This window comes from Ostrea edulis, chromosome 9 (assembly GCF_947568905.1).
Source record: "Ostrea edulis chromosome 9, xbOstEdul1.1, whole genome shotgun sequence".
NCBI classification, from domain to species: domain Eukaryota; kingdom Metazoa; phylum Mollusca; class Bivalvia; order Ostreida; family Ostreidae; genus Ostrea; species Ostrea edulis.
The window spans coordinates 10,553,189-10,569,910 of record NC_079172.1 but is presented as its reverse complement, the minus strand read 5'-3'; positions in this window follow the sequence as shown (position 1 = coordinate 10,569,910).

Sequence of the window (16,722 nt, the reverse complement as noted above, 5' to 3'; positions counted from 1 at the left end):
CTTTAGATTCTAACATGTATATATAAACTGTGTTTTTAATTATCAAATACCAAAAAAAACCCACCCAAAAAACCAACCAACTTTTAGCCATTAGTGTTTTATTTTGATAATTTAATTTACAGATACATGTATAAGTTGTCATAATGTCATTTAATTCTATTTTATTGTTGCATTCCTCTTCTTGCCCTTGTAAAGCACAATCTCATTAAAATAAGATCTTTGATCCGCTCCGTTATTGTTATAAATAAGATCTTTGATCCTCTCCATAACAATAACGGAGCGGATCAAAGATCTTATTGAAACGACATAACAATAACGGAGCGGATCAAAGATCTTATTTTAATCAGATTGTGTAAAGCACCTTAGAGTAATAAACTGTTTTATATAAGGCTGCATGTATATAAATTTTATTATTATTATCACTGATAGAGGTCATGAAATTTACAATTACCTGTTCCTTCTTTACCTAAAAGTATCAATAGCATTAAGGAAGATGTTATCTAAATTTAAATGTTTTACACATAAACACTATATATCAAGTTTGGTTCCTCCTGGAGTCAGAATTTCTACCCTAGGAATCATGATATTTTCAAGCTTGATGTTTTGTTTACTGTCACAACAGAAGCTGACCACTAGCAATAGGTCACATGAGAGAATCAATTGACCTAAAAATCTATTAATTAACATGATTGAAATGTTTTAATCTTTATATCCATGATAAGATATTCTTTATATATTTTATATTGAATTCAATTGGTACTTTGACCTCTTTATTTTCAAAATAATTGGAATTATGTCTATATACACACATGTGAGAGTTGGCCTCCATGTGTCCAATGAAGAAATTATGAATAATGGAATGACAAATTAATGATTGTCTAATGCTTACAGGGATGGATCCAGGAATTTTTGAGAGAGGGGAATTTTACCATTAATTTTGGTTATCAAGGGAAGGGGGTCCACCCTCAAAATGTGTTATTTTTACTTTATTTTAGCAAAATTTCCTGAACCAGCACCCCCTCTGGATCCACCACTAGGTTATCATTTACTCCTTCATTCTTGATTACAAACCTAAGGACAATAAATTGTAATTTCACATTTTTTTTTAATTTGACAATATTTCATTATCACACAACAGCAAAATTATGAAAGCATATACATGTACGTACAATAATAGCAAATTGATTGTTCTGACATATCATTTGATATACATATATATTCATAAGAAAATTTGAACTATCATGCATATTATAGATTATCAGTCATCAAGTTTTTTGTTGTGTTTTTTTTTTTTCAAAGTAATTTCACATTTTGAATCTTGCTTATTAATTGATATGTTGATATGGAATCAAATGACATGCATGCACGCAGAAGCTATGTGAAAAATGTCAGATCTTGTGTAGCAATTTGTAAACCCAATGATTACAAAGCCTATTAGTATTCTATATCAGTAAAAGAAAATCCTATTTTAATTCATATTTTGCAATAGATATGATAAAAGGAATAAGCATTTAATAATAATTATCAAAATCTATAGTATAAAATTGAAAAACAATCTCATAAAAATATAACATATATTTTACACATGCATTTTTGTAAACTTTACAAAAGGAACAGATTTCCCCCCTGAATTTATATAAAAATCAGTATTATGTCCTGTGACATTTTGTTATTATGCTTTAATAAACTTCTAATATTGACTTTGTCCTTGCATGGTCATTTTGTCCATTTTTTTTTTATATCTGTACCCAGGTTTTGTCTGGTGAATTTTACCCCAACTAATCCCTTTGTGTATAATACACATGGGATGTTCTTTACAGCTCAGCAAGCCCCTGACTTTGTTTCTCATTGTTCCTTATCTACAATTACTGGGTGAATGACTTTGTGAGGTTGTAATTTGCCATCTAATACTTTTATAAGCATTTCATATCATGATCAACATATCATGCTATTTCAGTCAATATTATAAATAATTCATTTGATACATAATATGTAATATTGTAGGCTTATATGGTGATATTTGGAAAATAATGGCAAAGCAATTCTCAGCATGAACATTGAAAATTATGTTGCAATATACATCACCCAATACAAAGACAAAGGATACATTTTAATTTTTACGTTTAAATTCATATGAAATATTGTGAAATTCATAATCATGTGAATGCAATAGCTGCAGAACTGTAGCTCTCTGAGAAAATATTAATTGGTACAGATCTGTCCCAATATTTTCTCAGAGAGCTACAATTTTGCAGTTAGTGAATGTGGTTAACTTATACTACCATTAAGATATGTAATCTCTTTCTATTATTTGTTTAATTTGTACCTTTTTCATATTGTACAACAAAGTATAATTTAATGCACATTAATCCTCGGATTATAATAATTTTTTTAAATTATTTTTTTTAGGCTTAATTTTTTTTAATTTATTTGTACAAATAGAAATTAAGTGCATCATAATATATACTTTTAAAGGTAAGATGTACAATTGATATATAATCACTCATACCAACCATTCATACTCCACTCAAACATTTCAAAACTATGGATTATAAATTTTGATTAGTGCAAAATTTGTTAATTTCTATAAGGTCATCTCAAATCTTTTAAAATCATTTTAGTGACTTTTTGGGGGAAAACACCTGAAACACTTTTAAAGCCAATTTAAATGGTCCAGGTCAAGCATATTTTGCTTTTAGGCCAAATCTTTGTAAGATCATTTGTGCACTTTGACAATTATTTCTAAATATTCGGGCTAGTATAATGAAGAAGTATGGATGTTTCAATTCTCATTAACATTTAATACCAAAACCATATCTCCTTTGCTTGACCAAAAAAGCCCCCCCCCCCCTTCCACACACACACAGTGAGGTCTAGATCCGCCACTGTTTAATCTGTGATTTTGGGGCAAAGTTGGATCAATTTCATTTTATAAACAAGTCCAGTGGTACGATGGATTTTTCATTTTCAAGACAAATTAATAGAAATATAAATTGTTAGCCAGTAAAAAGAAGTAATGATTTAAATCAGATACTTGGAACAGTGTTGATGTTAACAGGGACCTATATACTAGTTAGTATATAGGTCCCTGATGTTAACTTATGAAATTCTTATATTGTATACAAGATATTATCCAACTAACAGATAGACTTTTGCAATCATATCTTATGCATTATGAACTGTAGCTAAACAATATCACTATTAAAATCTTATGTCCATTTCCATGTAGTTGGGAATCAATTAAGCTTTCCTGGTTCCGATTTTGATTTAATTTTTATTTTGTGAATATAAATCAATATTTGTCTAATCACAGGAACCGGTAATTTTGTTTGTAATGATAATAATGAGAGTCTATACGATACCACCCCCCCCCCACCCCCGTGTTTTTATTAGGAGGTGGTATTGAATACACCCGTAAATACAGGGCCGTAAATTACATGGAGGCGGAGGAGGCAGCTGCCTCCTCCAACTTTTGAGCCAAAAAAAATTAAAATTTAAAGTTCATTAGAATTTATGTTGTTTCCAATAACTAAGAACATGATACCTCCCTTAAAAAGCATTCCAAATCTTTCTTTTAGAATGAGTTAGTCAAGTAACATCTTAGAAGGCCCTAGAATCAAGGATTTTGCACGAAACGTGTTCAGTGTGCACAAAATGTGCTCAGCGTCTGGGGGCCTCGTCGGCCCCCAGACCCCCGCCTAATTTCCTGCCTCCTCCAAATTGAAGGTTAATTTACGGCCCTGAAATATCATTACAGACAAAATGGTAATATATTTACAAGTGCACTTTACGTATTGTTCTCCACGGGCAAGGGCACAGGCACCGGAAGTATGGATACATGTATTTAGAGATTGGCCTTCTACTGGTATATAATAAAATGAATTTTATTATACCGGTAGAAGGCCAATCTCTATACCGGTAGAAGGACAATCTCTAAAGCTTACAAAAAAAAAACGTGAAACGATTACATGAATCGAAGAGGGATGAAATAGACTACGAATTCATACACTTCAGAGAAATTATTCCCATAAAAAAAAATATGAAAAAAAGTTGAGGGGGGGGGGGTAGTAATATCCATATTTAAGGTGCCTGTGGGCAAGGGCGCATCCAGGAATTGTTTAAAGGATGAGCGGATTGCGACCCAAGTTTGTGCCTATTCCGCCCCGGCCCCAAAGATGGGTGAATATCGCAAACTGGTAAAATGACCAGTTTTGTTTAAAACTATGGAAGTAAAGTGGAGTGACTACAACCCTCTCGATCCGCCACTGATGAACAAGAACTACATTACGGGGATTAGGAAGCACAGGGTTCATTTAGAATAATTGTAATCTTTAAGGAAATCTTCGTGGAGCACATTATCGCAAATAGTTGCTGAAATTGAACCTTACCATAATTCCGCCGGCGAGGATTGCAGCTATTTTCACTTTCACATCGCAGGAGGTGCGTTTGATGAGCTATCAACTTATACAGACAGTATCTCCTCATATCTACATGTACAGGGGCGGATCCAGGAATTGTGGTTACGGGGCGCCACTTTATGAGGCAGTGGGTCCATGGCGAAGCCCTGGTTGGGGCCCAGGGGGCGAAGCCCCCGGAAACTCCTGGGTTTTACAAATTTTATGGGGCTTGAAATATTTCTCCTATTTAGTCATTTGTACTACATGTATTTTCTATCAATTTAATAAGGTGAAATTAATAAAATGACCCAAATTTTAAGGTTTTTTTTGGGGGAAATATTAAGTTCTCCCAATAAAGTAATTAAAAAAAATTAAAAGATTTTGTCATTTATTTCTCCGCCTACGCCCCCTCTAAATCCGCCACTGATGTATATTGCAATAATCTACCAGAATATACTGACACCTTATAGGTGATACTTCATTAGTACAAATGGACACCACCACCACCACCATCCCTCCAAAGGGAGGGGGTGAGACTAACAACGAAAGGGGTAAAACACATTCCGTAAATTATAATATACATGTAACAGGCTGTCTTTGCATTTAGTCCGAGTGTTTTCAGTTATCTTTTTAAAAATTCTATATATTGATTGCAACACAAACATCCTATTATAATTACATGGCGATGATAAAGTCTCAGTAAGTTTCCACAAAGCTGAAAATTGGTATACACCATATTGTACAAACTGATACAGAACTAAAATATTGCGGAAACTTATCAAAACTTTGCGGTAGACTATCAGTATAGCAATGTGCATACTAAAACAGAACAGTTTCTGCAAACCGAAATTTGCGCAAACTTGATCAGCTTTCAGCAAATTGTCGTTGCGGAAACTACTTGAAAACAACGTAGATATATCAAGTTTCAGCAGGACACACCAAGTTTTTGCAGGGAGAAAGCTATCAAGATGAAAAATGAGTGCGGAAACTTGACGAAAACCACTTGTACACCTAAGTCTATGTAGTGAAATTTGTATTTTTCATCCATTTGTAAATTCCATGTTTTTAATGAAAAGAACTTATAATAATTGACATTAGTAAATACTATGTAATATTGCAGGTAAATTTTGTAGGGTATATAAGCGAGTGGGGGGGGGGGGGGGGATTCAGACCAGTTTTTAGTGTTAGGAATTGCATGCTTTAGTCCCAGTTTGTGTTACTCTGAAGTGAAGTCCCAATTGGTTATTAAAATGCACGTACATAGATCTATACATTTCCATACACCTATATTCAGTGCAACCCCCCCCCCCCTAAAATTTTCAAATTTAAGGTAAATCGCGGTATCTTGTTTAGAAAAATGTACTAAACGATAAAAGAAGCAATAATTTCTTCCACTCCCGGAGAAATAAATGACAAAATCTTTTGATTTCTTGCATTACTTTATTGGGAGAACTTAATTTTGTTCTAAAACCCATAAAATTTGAGTCATTTTATTAATTTCACAAATGACTAAATAGAAGACATATTTCAAGCCCTGTAAAATCCCGGAGCTTCCAGGGGCTTCGCCCCGCTGAACTCCACCAGCGCTTTGCTCTGGATCCACTGTGGGCCTCAAGGCGGCCCCCAGACCCCCTGCCTCATAATGTGGCGCCCCCTCCCTGTAACCGCATTTCCTGGACCCACCCCTAATATTACGAAGTTCATACAGCCAGAATCATCGAAGCTTAGACTGGGTATTTTGAATTGAAGATTTCCATTTGTAAAGCATAAGATTCTCCCCCGCATAGACTTTCCCTCCGGAAAAACGGGCCCGGGATAGACATTCCCCCCGGAAAGATGGGCCTGGAATAGAATTTCCCCTTACGAAGAATTAACCCGGGTCCAACCCAACCCCCCTTGGAAAAACCGTCCCAATATAGAAATTCCCCCTAAATGACAGTACACCCCCATTCTTACATTTTAGCTATGTATCTGTTTCCATTTCTATTACTAGAATTCTCTTGCTTATTTAGACCCAGTAATTCTTCTGATTATTTTTGTGTGTGTGTATCGTGAACAATCACCATCTTATGATTTTTTATAAAAAGGAAATTGCTCAAATCGTGCGATCGTGCGATCTCCACACCCCTTAATTCCGCAAGTGAGACTGTTAGTTAACTCTATGGTAAAATTTAGAAGATATAAAACAGAAAGAATTTTGATACAAGTAAAAAGTTTCATATATTTTTAGAAAATTATCTAGATGTGCATTATTTAGGATTAAGCTCAATAAAAATCCGAAGTATGTAACATTTGATAAGGGTAATTTTCGCATGGGGCGCCTCTATGCCGGCTTGATTAGATCGCGTCGTATACGTACATTTAATGACAGAGTGAAATTTCAGTGTTTTTATTGAAGAAAATATGTGGTTGTCATAGACAAAAAACTCCGCACTTTTATCGTGTCCAGAGTTAAATGTCGCACTTTTAAAGGTATTTTGTTGATTAGGAATATGCATTGATTGATCACTATTTTACGATCAAGTGTTGCATCTATATATTTTGGAAAATGAACTATACGTGATGGCTGGTCGAGGGGTTGGGGAAAGGGTGGGTGCTTTGATCAGTCCGCTACTAAAGTTTTCCTAGTAATGAAGACAGTATTAGTTCTTCATTGTAAAATCTATTTCCAATATCAACCGTAACTATTTCAACTCCAGTAAAGCTTCCACCAAAAATTACAACAAACAACAAATCATCAATACATAAATGTTCGAGATTATGTCTCTAGGTAGTGTCAAAAATAACAACGAAATCTTTCTTTGGAAGCGGAAGACCATAATGATAACAGAGATAACAATGAGGTCTTCAGTTGGAAGCGGAGGACCTGAATTACAGTAATCAAAAAACCCATATATACTAGACTAGATAGGTTAGGGTCAATGACTTATGATCTCGTATCTGACGAAGCGTAACGTGTAGAATTTAATAGGGTAGTTTGTTAATTGGGAATACAAAATGACTGACTAGTGGGACCACTATTTTTTTTAATTTTATTATTATTATTTAAGTAGTGTCAAGAACAACGGAATCTTCCGTTGGAAACGGAAGACCTTAATGATATCTTATTCAGGTTTCCATTTGGAAGCAGAAGACCTTAATTACAAGACTTGTTCGGTTAGGGTCAATCTGTTATGTTGTCGTGTCTGACGAAGCGTAACGACTAGGATTTAAAAGGATAGTTTGTTAATTGAGAATACACAATGACTGACCAGTTGGGCCACTCTATTTTTTTTTTTATATCCGTGTGATTATTTCCTGTACATATAGTATTGAAATTGTACATTGTATAGAATATCAGGGACTAAGTAGAGTGATTGATCAGTATTTTCCGTTCAAGTGCCATTTCTATCTGGTCAAAACGAGCCTTTTGTCAATTTTGGACAATAAATCCTGCAGGAGGAGGGGTGGCTTCTGCTCCTCCGCCGCTAAAGTTGTTTTTTTTTAAATTTCAAAATATTCAAAAATAAACACGATTATCTATTCTAAATATTTAAATTATTCAAAATGTTAACGTTGTCTATTTCATCTTCCAATATAGTTAGGAAGCTAAGTGAATAACGCTGAATATTACCGCAGATATCCATTGACTTCATTTACCTAATTATTATAGATCAACACAATTATATTTATACATTTACTTAAAAAAGTGGCGGATCCAGGGGGTTAAATTGCAATATGAATACTTTACTTTTGAAGAAGAAGAAAATAGAAAACCCAAACAAATAGAAACTCCAAATAAACAATGAAACATACTAGTAAAGATCACAGGAATTTATCACGTACAAAATCAGTATCTAGGTAGTATTAGTGGGTTAGTGTCTGACGAAGCGTAACGGTTAGGACTCAATGGTGAAGTTCGTTAATTGGAATTACACAATGACTGACCAGTGCTTTACGTTCAAGGGTAAAAATGGGCCACTTGTCAATTCTAGAAATTGAATTGTGCGAGGGAGAGGGGGATGTTCGCTCTCAGTCATCCACCACTAAAGTTAATAAACATCATATGATGAATTCCTTAACATGTATATATGTAAAGTATTCAAAATGTTAACATTATATCTACTTGTATTTTAACTTCCAATAATGTTACAATGATAGATGAGTACCGCTGTTATAGGCATCACCAAAATTATCTAGCTAGTGGCGGATCCAGAGGGGTAAGAAGTAGGCATAAAATCGTGATAACAGTACTTTGCTTTTGGAATAATGATAAATAAACCCTGACAAGACAACCCTGATATATATATAAATGTCCGTGATCATAGAAATGTATCACATAAAAAATCGATGACTAAGTGGAATAACAATTAATTGTCAATGATAACAGGTTTTCATTGCGAAGCAGACCTTAATTACAATAAACAAGTACATCCATACATACAAGACTAGTTCGGATATGTTGTCATGTCTGACGAACCGTAACGAGTAGGATTTAAAAGGGTAGTTTGTTAATTGGGAATACACAATGACTGACCAGTGTCCCCACTACATTTTTTTTTTATTTCCGAACTAAACATCGTGTGACTGTTTATACCATACAGATATGAAATATTCAAATTGTACATTGTAGAATACCAGGGACTAAGTAGAGTTACAATGGGAGTAGTTTTTTTAATTGGAAGTACACAATGACTGACCAATATTTTCCGTTTGAAAGTGCCATTTCTATCTGGTCAAAACGAGCCTTTTGTCAATTTTGGACCATAAATCCTGCAGGAAGAGGGATGGCTTCCGCTCCTCCGCCTCTAAAGTTGTTTTTCTAATTTCAAAATATTAAAAAATAATCCTCGTATGATTATGTATCCTAGATATTTAAAGTATTCGAAATGTTAACGTTGTTTATTTCAACTTTCAATATAGTTAGGAAGCTAATATTAAAAGTGAATAACGCTAAATATTACCGCAGATATCCATTGACTTCATTTACCTAATTAGTAGATCAACACAATACGTCTACCTAATAACTGGCGGTTCCAGGGGGTTAAACTGCAATATCAATACTTTGCTCTTGAAGAAGAAGGGGGAAAACCAAACAAATAAAAACTCCAAATAAGCAATGAAACATACGAGTAAAGATCATAGGAATCTATCACCTACAAAATCAACTCACGACTAAGTAGTGTCAATGGCAACATAACGGTCTGTATTCAATGATGAAGTTTGTTTATTAGAAATACACAATGACTGACCAGTGTTTTACGTTCAAGGGTAATGTCTATCTGGTCAAAATGGGCCGCTTGTCAATATTAGAAATTGAATTGTGCGAAGTAGGGGTGGGGTGTCGTTCTCGGTTATCCACCACTAAAGTTAATAAACATCATAACATCATATGATGAAGGCATGCCTTCATCATATGATATATATATATATATATATAGTATTCAAAATGTTTACATTATATCTACATTTATTTTAACTATCAATAAGTTAGAATGATAGGTGAGTACATGTACGTACCGCTGTTATAGGCATCACCAGAATTAATTTAGCTAGTGGAGGATCCAGGGGGGTATTATAAGAAGTAGGTATAAAATCGTTGTAACGGTACATGTACTTTGCTTTTTGAACACTGATAAATAAATCAGATAATCCTGATATATAAATGTCCGAAATCATAGAAATGTATCACAATACAAAATCGTTGACTAAGTAGTGTCAATGGATTGATTTAAGGTTTCATGTCCAACGAAGCGTAACGATTATGATTTACGAGGGTAGATTGTTAATTAATTGGGAGTACACAATGACTGAAAAGTGCTTTACATTCAATAGTCGTGTATATCTGGTCATTAAGTGGCTGGGGAAATAATTAGTATTATGCGTGAGGGATGGGAATGGGACGGGGGATCCGCCCATTCGCCACTGAAGTTATAATTTGAAAAATAAACATCGTATAGTTAAATTCTTTTGCGTATACAAGGTATTCAAAATATTAACGTCATCTATTTTATCATCCAATGAAATTAAAATGATAAGTGAAGACTGTTGTAACCACACAACTTGTGTAACTAATTAGTGGCGGATCTCGGGGTTAATACATTTGTAAGTAGACCTAAAAATTTGCGATAACATTGCTTTGCTTTATAAGTAAAAAAGTCTACAATATTCATAAAACATTGATACACAAATGTCGAAAATCATAGAAGTTTATCACTATAAAATCGCTCGAGATGTTTAGAACACTTAGAGCCGAACTTCCCTAGAGTCGAGACGTCTGTTAACCGTTTATTCTGACACGCCTGTCAAAGTCTTTTCGACGCTTAAGGTAATGGTAGCAATCGGAGAAAGTACTTTGACTTGAGAATGAATACGATTGTAGAAGGGAGGGAAAGATGGACCGAAGCATGCATTTTGTAAAACGATTCTTGTGTTGTTAAATAATCGAGAATCTTATTTGAGATGTCTGATTCGGTTCACTAAACAACTTAGCATCACCTAGCAGAGTTCATCTTTCACCGTAAGCACTTAACACTAATTTTAGAATATGTAAACACTAAACAAGTTGTAAGTTAGGCCTATTCCGTAATTCAACAACATATCACAGGAACTGGTAATTTAATATGTAGTAATAATACTGCTAACCTTTATAAAACCACAAGGATGGTGGGTGACGATAATTTTAAGAACTATTTTGAAACGAAGTGTTGAGTGAAGTATCAGCCCTTGTAGCCCCCCCCCCCCCCCCCCCCCCCCCCCCCCCCCCCCCCCAATAGCAGCTGATTAGGGGATGGTACGGTATATGGTATACCCACACTATTATTAATACACTGACAAATTACCGGTTCCTGTGAACATATTTTAACACCTGACGACATATGAAGGGTTGTGAATAGTGAATGTGAGCAACTGCATGTGAATGCACGGGCAATGGAAGTTGATGTAAATAGATACATGTAGTATGTGCATGTATATATATTTATACATGCACATACTATATATTTACATTAACTTACAGTGCCCGTGTGTGAATGAGTATTTCATAGTGTTCTTGTCTGCTTGTTGCAATAATATAGTCCCGTCCAATTTTATATGGAGATTTTTGTGCAAGGTTATATGTATACAATTAAAATTGCATGGGGAAAAGTTTAGTAATGCAGAGCTCTAATATCCTTTATTATCTCTCATGTTTTTTAGACATTTATTCACAAACACATAGGCCGACACATAAGAGTTTATAATTACTATATATATTTAAAAATTAATGTCATGCCTTGGCTTTTAAGTATATTTTAAGAATGATTCGATATGCAAGAGCTTGTTCTGGGTATAGCCAGTTTTTCAATCGAGGTAAGCTATTGACAAACAAGTTGATGGTACAGGAATTTCAACATTCTCGATTGAAGTCAGCATTTCGCAAATTCTATGGTCGTTATAACGATCTAGTTCGTCAATACAACCTCGCATTGGGTCAAATGCTGTCTGACGTGTTTCATACCGATTGTTAAGCCGTTCTTGGCACACTGATTTTGACTGCGGATAACTCCGTTTACCTGATCAGGATATGGGGCTCACGGCGGGTGTGACCGGTCAACAGGGGATGCTTACTCCTCCTAGGCACCTGATCCCACCTCTGGTGTGTCCAGGGGTCCGTGTTTGCCCAACTATCTATTTTGTATTGCTTGTAGGAGTTATGAGATTGATCAATGTTCGTTATCTTCACCTTGTATTTATGAACTTTTGAAACGACCTCTTAATCTCAATACGATGTCCGAGTGAAATAGATAGAGTGTGATAGGTATTATGTATTGTTAATACGAGTATTTTCTCTCTGAGTTATTAGAAGTTCATACAGTAACATTTTATGATGTATCAAGAGTATTTTTCTTGTATTAAACTATACAGTTAACACCACGTGTGTCGTACGGATGACATGTGCTTCATTGATAGCTATGTATTGGATTGTTAATTCATGACCAATATATTTAGCTGATAAATATTGTTACCTTTTACCTGTAAATACAATTTCACGGTGTAGTGACGGTTACATATACTAATTTCTCGTTTTATTCGCGATCCTGTTCACTTTCACTTCACAATATGTTTACATGTTTCTGCTATGTATGTTGCATTATGGGATATAACGTCATACTTCCGGGTCAAACTTTTTCTTTGATCCGCGTATATATACAGAGGCGATAAAAACAAATTATGAACTTCTACAATGTATGTAATTAATTGTTTAATGTCGTATGAGTGAAACTATTCCTATTTTTTATTGTTAAATGTAATGGAAGTTACTAGATTTTTATGGAACTATTTTCCGTATAGGTTCTCCGTAATATTTGATACGAATTTGTATATTTCTATACGAATTTATTACGGAGTATATAAAGCGAGTTTTCCGTAAATTCGCCAGTCTGCTATTTTTCATTTTTTTGGGAACAGATCAATAGGTTTTTGGTAATTATATTTTTATTAAGCTAACTGCTAATTGATTTAAATTGCTCTTAGTAAGTTAGGGAATTTAATTGGGATCACATATCTTGATTATTTCAGGATTCGATCTTAATTAAATCTCCATTTAAACTAGTTAAAGTTAGGAATTTGTATTTAACTTATTTTTACACTTTACTAGTCACATATCTCAATTATTTTGAGATCAGACTAAATTGGGGAAATTCTTAAATTAGTATTATTTTAATTATATTTTTAAATATAGGCTACAAGTCACATATTCTGATTATTTCAGAATCTGACTTTGTTGTACTTAGGGATGGTTAAGAAGCCCGGATTAATTATGATCAATATCATTATGCCATATAATGTAATTAGAATTATTTAATGTAGACTCAATAAATTCATGAACTGAAATTAAATGTTTTGTTCTTCTATCATATCTCGGTAAATGACAATATTGAAAGGGCCCGAATCCTGACTGTCGCATTGAATATTGCAATGGTGTCAGAAGTGAGATGGTTCAGACAGCTATCTCGTTACAATAATGTGGAAGCTTACTCGTTTGGTATCATTACTATCGGATATGTGCATTTGTCGAGTCTGTTAAGAGGGAAATCGAAATGTGAAGAGGAGCGTGATAAAACCCACTCCCTTCAGATCTCTCTCTCTCTCTCTCTCTCTCTCTCTCTCTCTCTCTCTCTCTCTCTCATGCAGACCCGTCAATACATATTATAACAAGAGAATACCTAACTAGTATGGCGGATGAGTAGATTGATTATATATTGTTTAACATCCCACTAGAGAATATTTCACTCATATGGGGACGAACCGCCGCGGTGGCCGAGAGGTTAGAGCGTTCGCCGCGCATGCGGAAGGCCGGGGTTCGAATCCCGGCTGCGACAGACCTAAGTCGTTAAAATAGGTAGTGACAGTTCCATCGCCAAACGCTCGGCATCAGGTGTGACTGTCACGGGTCCTCGGAGATTACCTTAAAAATGGATGACCCGTGTGACAGTAGGTGTGACACGCTTAAGAACCCTCACTGCTCAATGGCCGTAAGCGCTGAGCATAGGCCTAAATTTGAAGCCCTTCACCGGTCTTGGTGACGTCTCCATATGTGTGAAAATTCTCAAGCGAGACGTTAAGCAAGATACAATCAATCATATGGGGACGTCACCATTGCCAGAGAAGGGCTGCCAAACTTAGGCATATGATCAGGGCTTACGGCTTTTGAGCAGTGAGGGATCTTTATCGTGCCACATCTACTGTGACACGGGACTTTGGTTTTTGTGGTTTCATCTGAAGGACCACCCCATTTAGTCGCCTCTGAGAACCTATTCTAACCCCCACGGGAATCGGATGAATAGAGAAATATGTCGAACAATGAGAATTGTCATATATTTATGAATTCATGTCAGCTTTAACATTGGTACTGATTGTTCTCCGTCATTAGAGATGAAATCACGAATATTTCGTACCTCAGTAGATACAGAACCCTCTCACTGATACGGCCGTAGAGAGGTAAAATTTGTGGCACTTCACCAACAGCTGGTGTAGGTTTCTAAACTACATATATTCCATAGATGCTTTTGTAATGCATTAGGTACACTTCTCAAAATTAGCAACATTTTTTTTTTGACACGAGCTTACCATACGAAAATTCATGTCGTATCAAGTGATCCTCAATGTGACTATGGCGATGAATAGCTTCTAACTGATCATGAGCTTTTTTTGTCTTAATACAAAACCAATTTTGACGGACTCTGCACATCGAATTTCATTATTCTGATGAAGTTATATAGTATGCGAAATTGGATTACATGAGCATGAATTGGTCAATATATTTCCAAGTACGTGTATTTTAGATGAATTACTGTTGCCTACGCTCTTTCTGTATTTCACTACAAGAGCAGAGCGTGTCACGTTGTCACAGATTTATTGTGTAGGAGTTATGAGATTGATCACTGTTCGTAATCTTCACCTTTCATGTAACACACATGTGTGTTATGTGCTTGAGGAAGGAAAACAATAATTTTGATAAAGTGAAAATAAACATTGAGACTTTTAGTAATATACATTTTGGGTCATTAAAACATATTTTAGTAAACTGGGCGAAATTTTGAAAGAAGTGTATACATGTATAGGTGTTTGACGACTGATTAAAGGCCCCGGAAAGGCGAAGTGGGAGCAATGCCCTTATTTCTAAACTGTTTTACATCTGAACAGCATAAAACGTGTCATTACATGTTTGTAATATTCACAATATTTTTGCCTTTGATATTTTACCAATGTCAATGATAACCATTTCCCAGTAAATGTCATGCTGTTGTGAACAATACTCATATCAATCTTTAAAACTATTATTAGTAGTTCTACTTTAACAAAAGCTCGGGCGATATTTAAAATCCATAAGAGTTTCCACCAGATGAGCATACGAACTTTGTATCAATCGAGGTAGGGTAACAACTTATCTCTCTGTAGCCAACGAAATTTGGTATTGATTGCTTTACGTTCCAAAATAGGTGTACCAAATTTAATGGTTTTAATTTTGATAATTTGTAAATCCCCATACTCCAGAGCCATAGAGAACAATTGGCTTGGCAATTTTGTCAAAAAGGTTCAGTATATAATTTATACATGAAAGGTGAAGATAACGAACAGTGATTAATCTCATAACTCCTATCAGCAATACAAAATAGATAGATGGGGAAACACGGACCTCTGAACACACCATAGGCATTTACATTCAATACCAGTACAAGAAATGTCAGAATTCCTTTATTAAAATAAATTTATACTACTCTTAAGCTTAACTTATAAAAATGTTTCAGGGAATAAAAATCCATTTTGTTTCTGAGAGTGTTCATCAGAAAAATCTTATAAATGATGACAATTGAAGTACATGTTAGATCCTATCTTGAAACTGTCCAATAAGTCATGTACTTGGTCTCTTATCAATATAAAATATGTATGCTTTTATTGAAACATTTGAACTTTTTAAATTTATTAGAAAAGTTAAAGATTATGAAAATGAAAACAAAATGTGCACATTACATATACACTATATACAAATCCGTTGTCTTAAGCTACATACTGAGCTATATATCGGATTTATTGAATTTGTGACAGTTCATACATTACATATTTTGACACCACCCCTGTAATATTATGCAATGACTCAGTGTTTACATATGATTGGTGACCTTTTTCTTAATCCATATGATTATTTAGTATAAAGAAAAAGTATGAAACTACAAGTAGAAAACCTATCCATTTCTTATTTAATTATATTTTCCTTGAAAACTGGCCAAAAATCGTCCTTTGACATGCTCCCCTTAAAAAGAATTGCCGATGACCCATACTTTATTTCTTACAATTAGTAAGCTTATTGTCTTTTTAAAATCATTCTTTAATTTGGATTAAAACTAATTTTAACTTTTATAATGCACATTGGAAATTTCCCAATATTTCCTTTGCAATTACGACTACTACATAGCCAACTTTTAAAACGCCCCCCGCTGAAAATCAAATACGATTTTCATTTTTATTTTTTTTTCATTGATTTTAACTCTTTAATGCATGTTTTACCTTTTAACAAAATTTGAATAAAATCTCTATTGTAGAAAGGAATTAGGTCCGTCACCCTTAAGTGGGAGTCAAACGGCTTGCGTGACCTAGGCTACATACCTCCCTCTCAAACATCATATCTCCCCATCAATCGTAACTACTCGGCTGTTTCCGTAACCGGTTACGGAAAAGGACAAGCGCGTGATCCGATTGATCTCACCATCATATTATCCCCAATCTCTCACCAGAGGGCGTTACGCTACGCTCCACAACAGTGAAGCTTGTGTAGCGCGCCCTTTGGTGAGAGAATGATTTATCC